The sequence below is a fragment of the Notamacropus eugenii genome, chromosome 4 (assembly GCF_028372415.1).
Source record: "Notamacropus eugenii isolate mMacEug1 chromosome 4, mMacEug1.pri_v2, whole genome shotgun sequence".
NCBI lineage: Eukaryota > Metazoa > Chordata > Mammalia > Diprotodontia > Macropodidae > Notamacropus > Notamacropus eugenii.
Genome location: NC_092875.1, coordinates 54,580,633 through 54,593,702, shown reverse-complemented (window position 1 = coordinate 54,593,702; position 13,070 = coordinate 54,580,633). Strand labels below are relative to the sequence as shown.

Genomic DNA, 13,070 nt, shown 5'->3' with positions numbered 1-13,070 from the left:
GAGAAATAGGAGACTAGGGCTCAAGAAAAGAAAAGGGGGTGGCAGTAGAAGAAAGAGACAGAAAAAGAGACAGAGACATAGGTGAGGATAGGAAGAAGAGAGAAACAGAGGAAGAGAAGACAGAAGGAGGAGGCAGAGAAAGGAAAGGCAGAAAAAGTGACCAAGAAGACAGAATAGGCTGAGATGAAGAGGAAGGAGAGGTCAGACACCCAACCAAACAAGTAAAGAATTCCAGCCTCCAGAGAATGTTAGAGGAGGGAGGATTGGAGACAGAATGAGGCCCTGGTCAGGGAAGGAGGAATGGCATTCTGTTTGGTGATGTCTGGGTTTAGGAAACATATATCTCCTAGCTTCTCCTAAGGAATCCAGAACAACCTCTAGCAAATGAATTCCCCTGGGGCTTCTTGTCTACTCTTGCAAAAGAGCCCCATCCTAAAAGGCTTGTCCCAGCTCTGTTTCCATTGGATCTAGGACCTGTCTTTATTTTTCTTCTTTGGAACTAGACTCTAAGTTCAAATCCTTATCCTAGAATACCAAGAAGCATTGAATCTTGGAATCATGGACTGCTAACTAGAAGCTTTGTGCCACAGAAGACAGGGAAGAAGCAAGATATACGTCTACAGTATCTATAAAGGGGGAAGAGAGAAGAGAGGAAAGAGGAGTCTGATAAAGCCTGACTGTAACATTCCTTTAGGAAACCTCTGGATAACAGTTGAAGGCAATTACTGTTTGGGTTAAGACTCTAGCAGGAATTTGCTAATTAGAATTCAGTGAAAGCAGATCTGGGTAAGAAGAGAGCCTGCAATTTAAAAAAAAAAAAAAGTCCTTCTTTACCTTCCATCCTCTCTGATTGAGGTCAGTCAATTGTTTTGTCAATAGAACTAGGTGCAAGAGAGGACTGGGACCTTGCCTCTGATACGTACTAGTTGTGTAACCCATGGAAAATCACTCTTAACCGCTCTGTGCCTCAGTATTCTCATCTATAAAATGGGGATAATAATAGGGAGGATCAAATGAGATAATTATGCAAAGCAAAGTGAAAACTTTAAGGTACAATATCAATGCTAGCTATTACTATGAAGGAATAGCTATGATGGTTGGTGACGCTATGAGGTAAGGAAGCTACAGGTGGACTAGAGATGAATAATTGGGAAATGAGATTATCTTCCTGGATGTCATATTATAGATACGATAGAAAGTTTCTTGAGACCCATCTAAAGTCTAAAACTTTTACCCATTTATAGTAATTTGCTTGGGAACATATGATATCACCAAAAGGAACCTCAAAATTCTGAGTCAGAAACTAAAGACCTCAGGGCCACAGATGGTATTTTTGTCACTCCTGAAGGTAGAGACTGCTAAAGCAAAAAGATATGGGAAGTGAGTAGCTGGTGAAAGAGATGATGTCTGAGAATAAGATCTGGATTTAAGATACAAGAATGAGAGGCCAAGGGTGGAGTGTATTTAATGAGGGCATGGTTGTTGCTGATTTGATTCAAAGTGATTTAAAACTGAGGAAGAGGAAGGGAAGGAACTATTTACATTCCATCTGTGATGGAAAGCATCAGGTATGACAAAGGAATAAGGATAACAGAACGGAGGCCTGGTTTACAGATGACAATGTCCATCATGACCCCAGAGGTCTATACATAAAAGGAAAGAATGTGGGTAATAAGAGGAACTAGGGACTTCAACTCAAGGAGGTAAGTGCAAACATGCTTTAATGACATTCGGTAATATGTGACTCCATGCTTTGAATATGGAATAAATTAGATATCTGGGTTTCAGCAAGACATCTGACAAACTCATAATATCCTCATGGATGAGTTGGAGAAATGTGAGTTGGATTATAGTATAGTTTAGAGACATTCATTATTCATCGAATAACTGGACCCAAAGAGTGGTTGATGTCATCCTGCACAGAGGTTTCTGGTTGAGCATTTCAGGAATCTGTCCTTGGTCCTATTCTGTTCACCACTTTTATCAATAACTTAGATGAATACCAACATGACATACTTATTAAATTAGTGGGTGGCACAAAAAAAGCATTTTGGATATCCGGAAACCTTATGTGATCTGAACATGGGCATAAAAGAGCCCTTGATTATGGGAGAACTTTTAAGGCTTCATTTTGTTCAATGGAGTCAAAAGTCTCCTCCCTCTCCTTTTTCACATCTCAGCCATTCATGTCACCGTAAAGAGGTCTGCTGTAGAACACTGTATCTGACAGCCAATCTGGCTCCTTTCCTTTCATCAAGAATACTATCCTGTGTGTCTAGATCACTCATAAAGATTTTATAGATGAGAAAGTAGGTTGGTATCATCAAAGAAAAATATTAATTCTGTACTGTATTCTATGTTTTAGGCATGTTAGCCAGAAACAATTTCTTATTAATTTAATGTTATTCTCTGGGGGTTTCTTATTTGGAGATAGAAATGTCCAAATTGTTCCTGCGGTGCCCTCGAATATTTCTCTTCCCCAATACAATTTGAGGTGACACGTAAAAATATTGAACAAGGAAAAAGTAACAATATGTTAAAATTTTGGGTTAATATTCCAGAACAATATAGTGAATTAGAAAAGTCATGTATCTTCAGTGCTACTCAATTCCCTCTTTGACCACTCCTCTTCATGATGAAAAGATTTATCTTTAACACATTGATCATTTCCGTATAGATAAAACGTTGCCCTCAAAAGGGTTATAGCCCAGTCATTTCAGGTGGGAAGGCAATGATCTTTAGACAGATTTAAGTATTCGTTCTTCTACCTTAGTCTTGATTCATAACCTTAGTCTTGATTCATAACCTCTCACATTTCTTAGAAGGAAAAGTTTAGAAAGGATTTTGAACTACAGTGATATTTACTTCTTAGTGCTTTTCAGTTGAAATAAAAAGGAAATTTTAAATATGTTTCTCAGAAGTGACTAATGCCTCATTCCTGTCATTATGGGTAATAATACTATTTGTGACTTTTAAAGTTTTTTTATCATCTCGAACAGCAATTCCAGTAACTTCTGGAAGCATGTTAAACCCTAGAGGAGCCCCAAACCCACATGAACAATCCAGTAAAACTCTAAAAATGCATCATAAGGGACAGTAATAAGGAAAATGAAAGATAAATATATAAAAGCTCCTCCATCCAGTCAAGGGTTGAACAAGAAAGTTTTTTCTAATAGACAAAAATATAAGACATGTCATAGCAAAAGCTACTGACTTGAAAAATAGGTCAAAGAGAAATAGTTTACCTGAAAGCTATGACCAAAAAAAAGAGACTAGATATTGTATTTCAAGAAATCTTAAAAGAAACTGCCCATATCTCTTAGAACCTGGGGGCAAAGTGAAAATAGAAAGAATCACCAAGATCCCTTCTGGTACCCTCTTTCCAATAATATTTATGATAAGATCAATACTAGTCTTTGCAGTGCAGAGAAAGTTCAGTAAAAGCTTCTACTACAGGGAAAGGACCTATATGTACAAAAATATTTATAGCAGCTTTTTGTGGTGGCAAAGAACTGGAAATTGAGGGGATGCCCATCAATTAGGGAATGGCTGAACAAGTTGTGGTATGTGGTATGTAATGGAGTACTATTGTGCTATAAGAAATGATGAACAGGCGGATTTCAGAAAAACCTGGGAAGACTTATATGAACTGATGTTGAATAATACAAAACCAGGAGAATATTGTACACAGTAACATTGTGGAATTATTATCTATGATCTTGTCAGCAATACAGTGAACCAAGATAATTCCAAGAGACTCATGATAAGGAACTAGGAAGTCTGAATGCAGATCAAAGCATGCTATTTTCACTCTTTTGGGTGGTTTTTCCTTTTCTTCTTTCACAACATGACTAATGTGGAAATGTGTTTAACATGATTGCACATGTATAACCTATATCAGATTGCTTGCTGTCTTCGGGAGGGGGAGGCAGATTTCAAAGCATACTACCCAAGCAGTAATCATCAAAATTATTTTATACTGACTAAAACAAGATGAGGTTGGTCAGTGAAACAGATTATGTATAAGAAATATGGAAACAAACGAGCAATCAGCATAGTAACATTATGCTTGATAAACCTGAAGGCTCCAGCTATTGGGATAAGAAGTCATTATTTGACAAAACTGCTCAGAAACTGGAAAGCTGTCTGTCAGAAATGAGGTACAGACCAATATCTCACATAATATACTAAGATAAACTTCTGATAGACCCATGACCTAGATATAAAAGATCACATCACAAACTAATTAGAGAAACAAGGAAAGAAATAACTTTCACGTCTGCGGTCAGGGAAAATTCGTGACCAGATGGGATAAAGAGAATCAAAGAAGATAAAAAGGAAGAGTTTTGATGACATATAATTGAAAGGGCGGGGTTTTGGGTTTTTTTGCACAAACAAAATCAATATTCTTAAAATTAGAAAGGAAATAATTCTCTAGGAAAAAAATCTTTGCAGCAAGTTTCTCTGATAAAGGACTCATATCCAAAAGATATAAGGAGCTGATTGAGAGGGTGAGGCTGACAACTTTGTGCAGTTTTCCCTCACTTAAATTTAATTCACATGAAAGTCATGACATCGTCCTCATGATGTTGTTGTCCTTTTTGAGAACAAATGAACAGACAAATAATAACATCTAATGAGAACTACTTGCTAATAAATAAATGGTTAAAAGATATGAATAAGCATGTCTCAAAGGAAGAAATCAAAACTATCATATGAAAAAATGCTCCAAATCATTAATAAATAGAGAATGAAAATTAAAGCAACTCTGACAATTACGAGAAGGACTGAAGGAAAACAGGCAAACTAAATGGACTATTATTGGTGTACCTGTGAGTTGCTCTAGCCATTCTGGAAAGCAATTAGGAACTATACCTAAAAAACTACTGAATTGTGTGTATGCTTTGACTCAACTGTACTGCTACTAGTCATATAACTCAAAGAGACTCCCCCCCCCCCAAAAAAAGAACCCATCTATACAAAAATATTTGTAGTAACTTTTTTTAAGAATTACATCAAAGAACTAGAAACCAAGTAGGGGCCCATCAACTCGAGAATGACTGACCAAATGAATGTAATGGAACATTACTGAAAGGGATGTTTCTGAGAAATTTGGGAGGATTTGTATGAATTGATGCAGGGAAAAGTTTGCAGAACCAGGAGAACAATATATACAATAATAACCACACTGTAAAGACAAATTTGAAAGAATTCAAGAAATCGGATCAGTGCAATGATCAAACACTGTTCCAGAGGATTGATTATGAAGCCTTCTGTCCATTTCCTGACATAGAGGTGATGGACTCAAGGTGCAAAATGAGACATGTATTTTCTAATAAGACCAATGCGGGAATTTCTTTTGTTTGAGTATGTATACTTGTTTCAATGGGCTCCTCCCAACCCTGCCCAGTGTGGGTGGGAGGTGTGGGAGGAATAGGGAGATTAGTGGTGGGGGGTGTGAAAGAAAGAAAGAAAAATGAAAGGAAAGAAAGAAAAGGAGGAGAGAAAAGAGAGAGGAAGTAAGGAAGGAAAGAAGGAAGGGGAAAGAAAAGAGCGTCATTGAAGCAGTTTTAAAAATGCACAGAAGAGAACAGAAGGGCCAGAAGGAAAAAGAGAAACAGAACTGCATTAAGTCACATATTGTCTTTATTCTTTGCTTAAAAGGAAAGACAAATTGTACATTATAGCAAGTTGCAGATTCATGTACAATCCTCTTCTGATCTACTGTGTATATAGAAATGCTAATTTATATAGCCGTGGTATAATTCCTGTGTATTTAAGTTTGTGTTGTCAGTAGTGGGGATTTCTTCTGTATTTATTTAGGCAAGTGTAGCCTCTTTCTCTCTTCATTTTCTCCAATGCCATTTCTATTTTATCTTACAGTGGAATTACATGCCAAGCTTTTTGCAGGCTATTGTGCAAAGTAATATTATTCCTAATTTTCCATTATCTCCTTCACGGTGTTTGATGAAGGAGATTTTATTATAATCTGGTGTTGTCCTTGGTCTCTAAGACATCAGATGTTTTTTGACTGGAGAAGTCTCTGGGCTCATTTGAGTTCTTTATTGTGGTAACTGTTAATATTGGTTAAACTTCCCTAATGAGTAGTGATATTTGTAATGTCTTTACTTTTATCCATTTCCTATTTTTCGCTTGTTTAAACATGATGGGCTGGGACAGTTGGAATTTTACGCTCTGTTTTTTTCTCTGCTCTTTCTTCTAATTTGAAGTGAATTTTAGCTTTTGTTTTTAACCAGATCTGGCTGCCTACAGACAATTGATCAAAAATTACTCTGAGGTCAATAAACAAATTTAGCTGTCTGTTGAAATAAAAGCACTTTTACTTTTTGTGGTGTTATTGGATTCTCACTATGTCCTACACCTTTTGAATGTTTTCTTGAAGAAAATAGTCATGCTACATACATGTGAGCCTTCCCACTAATCTACTAGTTTTTAGCCAACACTTTCTCAACCTGATCATCTTTTCCAGTATATTTTTACCTTTTCACTCCTGTGTCCACCTTTACATTGAAGTCATGGCAAATCCAAGTATATGTTGACTTGTTTTGGAGGATCTTGTCTAATTCCTTATGGAGATGTTGGTGAATGAACTTAAGGACAGATTCTTTTCATCAGAAGCACTGCAATTCAAGAGGGCCCAACATTTCACAAAAGGCTGTTTCTCTTTTCCTAGGGTCCATGTTGAAACCAGCTTTGTCGAGCTTTTCATTTGCCTCTTCTGAAGAGAGCCTGAGAGCCATACTTCCAATTTACCACACAGTATAGTGGACAGAGAGCTAAACTTGGCCTCAGAAACACTTGGGTTCACCTCCTACCTCAGGCACAAAAGTTGTGTGACTTTCTATCCCTTAATTTCCTCACATGTAAAATGGCGGTAATGATACTACCAACCTTACAGCAATATATACATTTGTATATTTGTTATTATATATACATTTCACTATCATTTTTTAGCTACAGTGTCTTTAAGTGTTCTAGTTTCATTTATCACTCATGACTGTTGAAGATGTGGTTTAGTTCTTCAAGTAGCAGGTCAGCTTCTTGACTTAGTCAAAGACATTACATCTTTTGTGCCAACAATTAGTATTTAGACTAAAAACAGGGATTTTTAGCAACTTCTGTCCCCTTTCCACCAACTCTGCTACCATCGCCATGGAAGTACAAGGAACTGGGGGCCATTTTGGATTTGATCTGTTTCCTGAGTGTCTATGACATTTATCATCTTAAGTAGCCAGCTGCTAGGATTGTGTTTCTCTTTACTTGACCAGAGACCTTCTAGCTTTGACTTTAGGCTATATCTAAGGCAACGGAAGAATGGAGGGGAAAGTTCCCATGTCCTCTGCTCTGGTCAGACCCCATCTGGAGCACTGGGTCCAGTTTCCGGTACCACATTTTAGAAGGGCCATTGACAAACTAGAAATTTCATAGAACAGTGACTAGAATGGAGAAGAGGACTAGAAACCACATGCTAGGAAGATCCTTTCAAGGAACTGGGGATATTTTGCTTGGAGAAGAGAAAGTTTAGTAGCCATATGATTGCTCTCTTGAAGTATCTTTTTAAAGGGCTACCACGTGAAAGATGACATGTTCTGCTTGGCTCCTGGGGGAACAATTAGGCCCAAGAGAGGCAGAGTTGAAGAGAGGCATTTTCTAGTTCCATATATGGAAGAACTTCCCCACAGTAAATAGTGTGTCCAGGTACAATGGGGGGGCCACTTCATGACATAATGCATTTCCTATTACCCTGCAGAGGCTCTTAACTTGGGGTCTGAGAATTTAAATTTTTTTTTTGACAACTTCATTTCAATATACTTAGTTTCCTCTCTAATCCTATGTATTTTATTTTATACAGTAAAAAGATTATTTGAGGAGTCTGTAGGCTTTACCACACTGATTGACAAAGGGGTCCAGGACACAGAAAAGGCTTAAGAACCCATGTTGTGGGTCTTCAGATGTAGGCCAGATGACCCACTTGGTGCTAAAGCTGTGAGTCACTAACAGAATGAGAGATGGGAGTTAATCACTTCTCCAGTTATATTTAAATATCTTGCCCATGGCTTTTATTTTCCTGAATTCTTTTAACTGCCTTGGGAACTGCTTTTGCCAGGGAGTATTTTAATGAATTTTGTTTAACTGGATTGTTTGTTTGAGTCCTGCTGAACCACAGGTGAGGACCAGAAGCTGTGGAGAAGATTCTTACTTAGATAGGGGTTTGGGTCGGTGGTCCTCTAAACTCTCCAACTAGCTCTGAGATTCTGTGATTCCAGAATCATAAAGGCACTATCTCTGGGGAAGGAGTTGGAACAAGGAGTCACCATCTGAAAAGGCCTGGGGAGACCATAATCCAAATGTCAGGAGCCAGAAGAGAGGGACACTCCTATAGCTTTGGAGCTAAAAAAGGCTTTAGTTCAGCGATATCACCAATATCACTTTTTTTCTTTAGACTCCAGGCAGGGGCAGGTGGAGAAAGGGAGTGGGTGGGACAGGAGACTCTGATGCTGGGCTTTACCTTTTATGAGGCTGGAGGATTTTCTTCCTGAGTCCCACCAATATGGGAATTGCAGCCAAGCTTTAAGCTTATTGGCAATGCACTGTGAGGTCTTTCCTCCAACTTACCATCCACTGCTACCTGGCCACCTTCCACCACTACCGATTTCCAACAGGCAGAAGGGCTTCCTTCCATCTTCTTACCTGGTCCCCTCTCTGGAATGCTCTTCCTTCTAGCTAAACCATAATTATCCTTCACCAAGTAGATGGAAACTCCTCTCTCTCAGAAGTCTTCCTTTTCCCTCCTCTCTTCCTCCTCTGAGCACTTGTGAGCCTTACCTTTCAACTAGGATTTAAGGATATCCCAGTTGATTCTATACTGACCTAGATCAATCTCAAATTCAACTCTCTGTGTGATCTTGGGCAATCATTTCCTTTCTCTAGGCCTCAGTTTCATTACTGAGGGGGTTGAACTAGATTATCTCCTAAGGTTTTGTTCAGTTATCACAGTTATCTGTGTTTTAAGGTCCTTCCTATCTCTGACATTAAATGTTCTAAGGTCACTCCCAAACCTGCCATTCTCTGTTTTAAGGTTGCCCTTAGCTCTGATGTTCTGTGTTCTAAGGGTTCTCCTAGCCCTGACATTTTAGGTTTTAAGACCCTACCCAGCTTTAATCTTTTGTGGTTCTAAACTCTCTGGGTGTTGATTTTATCTCCTCAGTTACACTGAGATAGGTCTTCTGAGTCTTATCTCTCTGTGGTTTCTCACTCAGAGTACAAATAAAGGACTGGATCTGATTGGAAGGACTAATCTCTGATTGACTATTTAAGTTGGATAACATGTACGGTGCTTGGCAAACCTTAAAGCTACATATAAATGCTACATATCACTGTTGTTATTTATATCCCTGTGCCTGCCTCTTTCACTATCTCTGTGGCTGTGGGAAAGCCCCTTAAATTGTGAGCCTCTGTTTCCTCTTCTGTAAAATGAGAGCCTTGGACTAGATGGTCTCAAAGGTCCATTTCAGCTCCAGGTCCTTGGGAACCTGTCAGTGATCCATTAGCCCCTCTCGATTCACTGATTGATGGGAATCCTATTTGCCAGCTTGGCTGCCAGCCACACCTCACACCTCATGGGCTTCCTTTGTACCCTTCGTGTTTCTGAAGCAGGTGCACATGTATGTAGCCACATGGATGCAGATGCATCCTGGACACAGCTATACACATGTGTGCATGTGTAAACACATACATACCTCATCAATTACTTCCCCAATGTATTTTCCTTCTATGGAACATACTATACATGTGATATAAAACACAAAATAAAAATAACTGAACCATCTGGAACATCTAAAAGTTTGTTCCCTGAGCTTCTATACTCTTCTCACTGGTACCACTGTTTTTCCTGAGATCCCAAGCGTCTACACATTCAGCTGTTCACCCCCCCTCCATCTCAGAACACACACCCAACAAGGCACTGAAAAGTGATGGGTATGTGAAAATGAAGAACCACAATCATCACAGGCAACAAGTGACACAGGACGCAATGGCATCCACTGATACACAACCACAAACTGTCACACAGATATGCAACCATAGCCACCATATCACACAATCCCCAGCCACACAATCACACGTGGTCACACAATTTCACAGTTGTACATAATGTACATCACACCCAGTAATGCTCCTCACACATGTATCATCCCCATGCAGTCCCACAAATCTCATACATGCACAATTCTGCATCATATAATTGTTCTCAGTCACACCCAACCTACATATGGTTTCAATCAGGCTGTGTGTTAAGCTAGAGCAGCTGGTGCTTCTCTATTTCCCCAAGAGGGTTCAAATCAACCTAGCCCAGGCCCGTCTCTGGGGCAGCCTAGCAGGACAGAGGTGAGGGGGGCCTTCATGGGCCATTGGCTAGTTTCCTCTCTTACCCCCCATCTCCCAGTCACTAGATTTATTTTCCCAACGACCTCTCCTATCTTTTCCATAAAAGGCTAGACTAGGGGACAGGCGTGTGGTGCTAGTGGTGGGACTGGTGGGATTCTGGTAGGAACAGCTGCGTTCCCTTTCCAGACACTGGCAGCCCACACTGATCCACTCAGGGGCCCTACTCCAACCTGCAGTGGGAGTAGTGGGTAGACAAGGGGGAGGGAGTGGTGGGGAATAGCAAATGGGGGTGGTGGCTGTTGGGGGAAATAAATCCTGAGAAAGAAAAATCAGCTCCAGCTTGGGACCTGAAGCTCACTTACCTGGAACAGGGGATCCGGAGGGCCCGGTGAGGGCAGACTGAGAGATCCTGGGAAATCAGAAAGATCTGCCCAGTCTGGGGATGTGAGAGCTGGGGGAGCTGTGCCCAGCAGGCGGATGTGACTGAAAGTGTTGGAGAGACAGACACAGAGACAGACGGAGAGGGAGCCGGGAGGAGAAGGGGAGGAGAGCTGGGGACAGAGAAGAGTGTGGAGGTTAACCCCTTCAGGCTCAGGAGTGCTCTTTCTGGACAGGGGTCAGGGGTCAGTCAGGGAATGCAGAAGACCAGGACTTGGGGTGGGGGAGCTGGATGCAGCTTGAGGAGGTGGGGAGAGAGGAGAGGAGGATGGGGAAAAGCACTCACGCTTAGCTAGCTCCTTGTTATCTCTTTCTGTAGATGGATACTGTGGGTCATAGGGAAACGGAGGTGCAAATTCTAGGGGAGGGGCAGCTAACTAAGCAGACACATGGAATTGGGCCCAGGAACCCAGAAAAAGAGATTCCATTGCCTGAGATGGCCTATGGGGCCAGGACAAGTTTAAAAATAGTTTCTTCATTACTTAGTGTCAGGCTGAGTTTACTACTGGTTGAATGGGCAGGCGGGAAGGAAGGGAACAGGGTGGAGGGATGAGGGTTGTGGAGCCCAAGATGTTGGGGGCTGGCTACAAGGGTCCATGAGAGGAGGCTGCAGGAGTGGGTTTGCAGCTGCTCATTCAGAAGCATTTATAGACAAGCAACCTTCCCCCCACCCCTTGCCTTTGATGTGCTTCCTGTGAGGTTGGGGTGTTGGTGGGGAGCTGTACTCCTGGGTCTATGAAGAGACCACAAGGTAGCTGGGTCAATAAGTACAGAGAGGGAGGGGTTTGAGGCTGTCCATGGGCACTGATGCTTGGTGTAGGTGGTGTTCATGGGGGTTTGGTAGGGAGGTTCCCCACCTCAGGCCCCCTAGTCTGGGCAGGGAGGGATAAATCCCATAGGCTAATGGGGGTCGTTTCCGGTCTCCCAGCTGGGATAGGGGTTGGTAGGGAGAGTTATAAATAGTTCCTTCCTGTCTAGCTGTGCTGAGAGGGGTGGGGGAGTCCTATTTTCTGCTTCTGTTTCTCTAGCTTTCTCTCTTTCAATTTCTCTTAGTCTCTCTTTCACTAGTTGTATGTTTCTGCCTCAGTTTATCTCTTTCTGTGTCTCTGATTCAATAAACATTTGTTAAACTCTTACAATGTATGAAGGTCTATGTTATTCACTCTTGCTAATCCTGTTTCTCTTTTCTGCCTCATTTTCTCTGTCCCTGCCTCAGTTTCCCCATGTGTCCATCTTCTCCTCAGGCTTTCTGTCTCTGGTTTCTGTTTCAGTCCAGCAGGAAGATCCTTAGATCCAGAAACTTTTCAGGCTCTTGAGTAGGGGGAGGGATTTCTCCTTCTCTCCTGTCCCCATCTACTTCTTAGAAATACATTTTCCCTCAGATGAGAACCAGGTAAAGAATCCAGGAATGTGGAACAGAGGCTGATAAAATTCTGATAGAGTACCCCTTGAAGAAGGCAAAATTGCTGCCTTTCCCCGACCCTTGCCCCATCCCTAGCAGGAGGTCACTGACTAGAGTAGGGGGTGGGCGTGTGGAAGAGGGGAAGTTGGGGCAGCTAGAGCTGGGGAAGAGGGAATATTAGAGATTCCATCCTCTGAAATGGAATGACCAGTCTAGTTTCTTCAGTAAGCAGACACTTCAAGAGAAGGCAATAGGGTTATCTGAAGTGGACAAGCTGGAAAGAAGGAAGAAAAGGAGAACAGAGAAATGGCCTCTCCGTCTAGGATGGATTTGCTCAACTTTGACCCTGCATCCCAACCTCTGTGGGTCAGAGATGGGGCCCCAGGGTTAGTCTGTTACCAGCTCTACCTGGGCCCAGGTTCAGGATGGGAGTAGAGTAGACTACGGCCACTTTCCTTGGCATGCCTGTCCAAGCCAGATCTGGGTCCAGGTTCTCCAGCTCCCACAATAGGGAAGGGGGATTTCTCAGGCCCTCCAGGGGCCTAGATCTGTTTCAGCCTGGGGCCCTCTGGGAAAGCAAGGTCTCCAAGTTTCCTCCTCCAGCCCCAGCCCCAGACCAACATGGGATTAGAGTTCTAGTTCAGTTTGAGGCACATGTAGGATGCTTCTGAGGGAGAATCAGCTTGATGGGGGGCTCGGAGAGACTCCCTTGGTCTTCTCCCTCCCTCTCAGCCCCGACTGTACATGGCCATCTCTTCCTCTTGGGTCCTCTAGTCATTAGGGGAATAGGATTAGGCTTGGCTCCAGGCAGGAACCTGGTACT

General features: G+C 41.7%; 1 protein-coding gene across 4 annotated transcripts in view; it reads right to left on the bottom strand.

Moving 5' to 3' along the window:
* The window catches only part of TBXA2R (thromboxane A2 receptor), a 32,870-nt gene extending 21,410 nt beyond the window's left edge, over nt 1-11,460 (bottom strand). For 2 of the 4 annotated variants that reach the window (XM_072601046.1, XM_072601048.1), the window contains exon 1: nt 10,770-11,121. The gene's annotated coding sequence lies outside the window, so the exon portion shown is untranslated. Of the gene's footprint in view, nt 1-10,769 lie in introns of all 4 variants that reach the window. The other 2 variants (XM_072601050.1, XM_072601049.1) reach the window with 2 other exon arrangements.
* Between the last annotated feature and the right edge of the window lie 1,610 nt (nt 11,461-13,070).